Consider the following 4,738-nt stretch of genomic DNA (forward strand, 5'->3'; position numbering starts at 1 on the left):
TCTACAGTGGGAGTTGTAGCTGTTCTCTCCCAAATTGGAGCTGATGGAAAGATTCATTCTTGTGGGTTCTTCTCTCGCAGATTCCTTCCTGCAGAAGCTAATTATTCCATCGGTGACCAAGAATTATTAACGATCAAGCTGGCTCTTGAGGAGTGGAGGTATCTCCTGGAAGGGGCAAAGTTCCCATTCAACATCTACACGGATCACAAGAACTTGCTCTATTTAAAGGCAGCCCAGTGTCTTAATCCTTGCCAGTCCCGGTGGGCTATGCTCTTCTCCTGTTTCAACTTCAAGCTTCATTTCCGCCCAGGTTCCCAGAATACCAAAGCAGATGCTCTGTCCCGATCTATGGAATCCGAAGAAGAGACGTCCGATCCAGTTCCGCATTCCATTCTAAATCCAGTTGTATTTGCCTCGTCTCAAGTTACTCCTGTTCCGCTTCCTGACAAGATTTTTGTTTCTCCTGAGCTTCGTCCCAAGTTGCTGTCTTGGGCTCATCACTCTAAATTCACTGGGCATCCTGGTGTCCTAAAGACTTTCAAGTTCCTCTCCGAAACTTACTGGTGGCCGAAAATGAAGGTCGACATCAAGGACTTCGTGGCGTCCTGCCCCAAGTGTGCTCAGCACAAGACTCCCCGTCAGTCTCCGGCAGGTCAGTTACAGCCATTATCAGTTCCCAGCCGTCCCTGGTCACACTTGTCCATGGATTTCATCTCTGACCTTCCCTCTTTCTCAAGGATTTAACACCATCTGGGTAGTGGTCGACAGGTTTACCAAAATGGCTCATTTTGTTCCACTCCAGGGTCTTCCTTCTGCTCCAAAACTTGCTCAAATCTTCCTACGGGAGATTTTCCGTTTACATGGACTACCCACTGAAATTATATCTGACCGTGGAGTTCAGTTCGTGGCAAGGTTTTGGAGAGCCCTCTGTTCTGCCATGCAAGTCAATCTCAAGTTTTCGTCAGCCTACCACCCTCAGACGAATGGGCAGACGGAGAGGGTAAATCAGGAGTTGGAGACCTTCTTAAGACTCTATGTTTCATCTTCCCAAGATGACTGGGTAGACCTGCTTCCGTGGGCTGAATTCGCTCACAACTTCCGCTACCATACTGCCACGGAAACCACTCCGTTTTTTGCTGTATATGGACAACATCCTCGTGTTCCAGATTTCCAAGACCTTCCTAACATCGATGTTCCTGCAGCCACCTCTGTTTTAAGTCAGTTCTCATCAATCTGGAGAAAGATTCATGCTTCTCTCAAAAAGGCTTCCAGTCGATATATGTTCTTTGCCGACCGCAAAAGACGTGCAGTTCCTAACCTAAAACCCAATGACAAGGTTTGGCTTTCCACTCGGAACCTTCGTCTTAGAGTGCCGTCGATGACATTTGCACCACGCTTCATTGGTCCTTTCTCCATTGAAAAAGTTATCAGTCCTGTGGCCTACAAACTCAAATTACCTCCTTCTTTACGAATACCTAACGCCTTTCATGTCTCTCTCCTCAGACCTTTAGTCCTGAATCGTTTCCATAGAGCTCTTCCAGTTGGTCCCAGAATACGAACCCAGTGGGGCATCGAGTTCGAAATAGAGAAGATTCTGGATTCTCGTTGCCGGTACGGTCGTCTACAATATCTCATCGACTGGTCCGGTTATGGTCCTGAGGAGAGGAGTTGGGTAAATGCTACAGATGTCCATGCTCCAAGGTTGGTCCGTGTCTTCCACAGAACTCATCCTTCCAAGCCACGTGGGAGTTCGGTGCCCACCCATAAAGGAGGGGGTACTGTCAGGAGTCGACTTACCACAGCTGCATCTGTCCGTCGGTGCGGCCTCCGTCCAGGGTCCCTACGTCTTGCTGTCGCTAGTCTCCCTGTCGCTGGATGCCATCCTGGGCCTAGGAACGTTCCTGTTGTCAGCAAGCGTGCATGCACGCCGCGTTCCCGCCGGGCCGCGGCATGGGCGCCGCCATGACAGTTCTCCTCTGACTAGTGTGACAGCCAATCCGGAGCTTGGCCACACCTCCTCGTTTCCACTCCAGCCAATGCCTGCAGACCGAGGGGTATATCAGGAGCAGAAGGGTGAGTCAGTCCTTGTCCTGGAATTCGTGTCACTCCTGCTACTCGTGTGTCTGGATCCGCTCTCCACTTCCCCTGTGTTTCTGTTTGCCTTTCAGCCTGTTCCGATACCACCGTGGAACCACAAGCACCAGCATTCCTGCATCTGTTATCAGGCTCCACACCTTTCACAGCTACAGTGTGCTCCAGCCCTCTGCAGTAGAGACTCTCTCTCCAGGTGCATCTCATCATCTCCACCTGTGCATCAGCCTGCAAGCTGCCAGTGCAATTTCCTACAGCGCTGTGAACTTTACACCTGTCTCCTGCATTTGCTACCAGGCTTGCTACCATTATTACCATCCCTGCTGACTCCACGGTTTCACTATCTTTGGTTCCCATACCAGCATAACGATTCCCTGATCGTTTATACAGCCATACTGTTATTGCCATAGACTCTTAGCTTCCACGCTGCACCATACCCATTGCATTTATTGTTTGTTTTGCAAGTATTCCTGCTGCCATATTGTTTGATCTTTTTGTTTAATAAACATCGCGCACATGCGCAGGAATCCAATCCAGCCTCCTCACTTCTTCCATCCCACCTCCACTGACCCACTAGCGCCCCCTCCGGGGACACAAACCAAACCGAACCTGACAGTAAGTCCAGGACCGATGGACTCGGATGGTGGTCAGAATGTGGGGTCAGGGGCCTTACAAAATCTGGTCTCCCGTTTGGATGGTCAAGAGGCTGCGCAGCAGCAGATGTTCCAGTTCCTGCAAGGAATGTCATCCCGTCTGGATACACTACAACAATCTCTGCCTAGTGTACTTGATTCTTCAGTTCCAGTTACCCCTGCACCTGCAAGTGCTGTGGGTTCTTCCTCACCGGCTGCATCGACTCCAGTGTCACGCTTGCACCTGCCCGTGCCCAGCAAATATGATGGCAGTCCGAAGCTATGTCGCGGGTTTCTTAATCAGTGTGAAATCCAGTTTGAGTTGTTACCACACAATTTCCCCATGCCAAGATCCAAGGTTGCCTACATCATTACTCTGCTCTCTGAATCAGCCTTGAGTTGGGTGTCCCCTCTGTGGGAACGTGCTGACCCCCTGATGAATAACTACACCGAATTTGTGTCAACCTTCAGACGCATCTTTGATGAACCGGGTCGTGCAACATCAGCCTCTGCAGATCTTATCCAACTTCGTCAAGGTACCCGTAGTATGGGTCAATACGTCATCCAGTTCCAGACATTAGCCGCAGAGATTCAGTGGAATAACAAAGCCCTGGTAGCAGCCTTCTGGCATGGACTCTCGGATCGGATCAAAGACGAACTGGCTACCCGTGACATTCCTGAGCAATTCCCAGAGTTAATTTCCTTGTGCATCAAGTTGGACTCTCGCATTCGCGAACGCAATAGTGAGCGTGCTCGTGGTGAGCCTCGCAAGCCAAGAATGGTACCTTCAGCACAATTTTAGCCTCCACCTTCTGATGAGCCTATGCAAATTAATAGGTCCCGCTTAACCCCTGAGGAGCGGTCAAAAAGACTTCGAGAGAGACTGTGTCTTTATTGTGCGGCTACAGGTCACCAAATTAATTCTTGTACAGCGCGTTCGGGAAACGCCAGATCCTGACTTGTAAAGGAGGAGTCAAGTTGGGATCTTCTAGACAAGCTCCTTCAAACCAAGACCTTATTCTTCCTGTGACTTTAGAGACTACGGCTGGACTCCAATCTGCAACTGCGTTAGTGGACTGTGGAGCTGCTGGAAACTTCATTACTCAAGCTGCAGTTGATAAGTTCCGTCTACCTGTCTGTGAACTCACCTATCCAGTCTATATCACTGCAGTGGATGGTAGCCGAATTTCCAAGGGTTACATCTCTCATCAAACCAGGCCAGTGGTGCTGGGAGTCGGGTTCATGCATTCAGAGTTAATTAAGTTCCTAGTCATCCCTCAGGCAACCCAGGAGATCGTTTTGGGTATGCCCTGGCTCCAGCTACATAATCCGCAGATTGACTGGTTGCAACTGACTTCCTGGGGTTCACATTGCCGTCAGTCCTGTCTAGCCCAAGTTCATCCTGTAAGGTCGTCTGAAGTTAAAATCCAGTCAAGTCTTCCTGTGGCCTATCAAGATTTCTATGATGTCTTCAGTGAAAAGGCCGCTGATGTTCTGCCGCCCTGTACAGAGTGGGATTGCCCCATTGACCTTATTCCCGGCAAGAAGCCACCTAGAGGGCGTACTTATCCGTTATCCGTTCCTGAAACCGAGGCAATGAGTGAATACATCAAGGAGAATTTACAGAAAGGGTTCATCCGCCCTTCGTCTTCACCTGCTGGTGCAGGCTTTTTCTTTGTTAAAAAGAAAGATGGAGGATTACGTCCATGCATCGATTACCGGGGTCTCAACGATATTACCGTCAAAAACAGCTATCCAACAGCTATACTCTCATCACTGAATTATTCGATAGAGTCAAGGGAGCCCGCATCTTCACCAAGTTAGATCTCCGCGGTGCCTACAATCTCATCAGAATCCGAAGTGGTGACGAATGGAAGACAGCCTTTAATACTCGGGATGGTCATTACGAGTACCTAGTAATGCCATTCGGGTTGAGCAATGCCCCAGCAGTGTTCCAGCACTTTGTTAACGAAATCTTCCGTGATGTTCTGTATAAATATCTCGTAGTTTACCTG

Source organism: Pseudophryne corroboree, chromosome 5, assembly GCF_028390025.1.
Source record: "Pseudophryne corroboree isolate aPseCor3 chromosome 5, aPseCor3.hap2, whole genome shotgun sequence".
NCBI lineage: Eukaryota > Metazoa > Chordata > Amphibia > Anura > Myobatrachidae > Pseudophryne > Pseudophryne corroboree.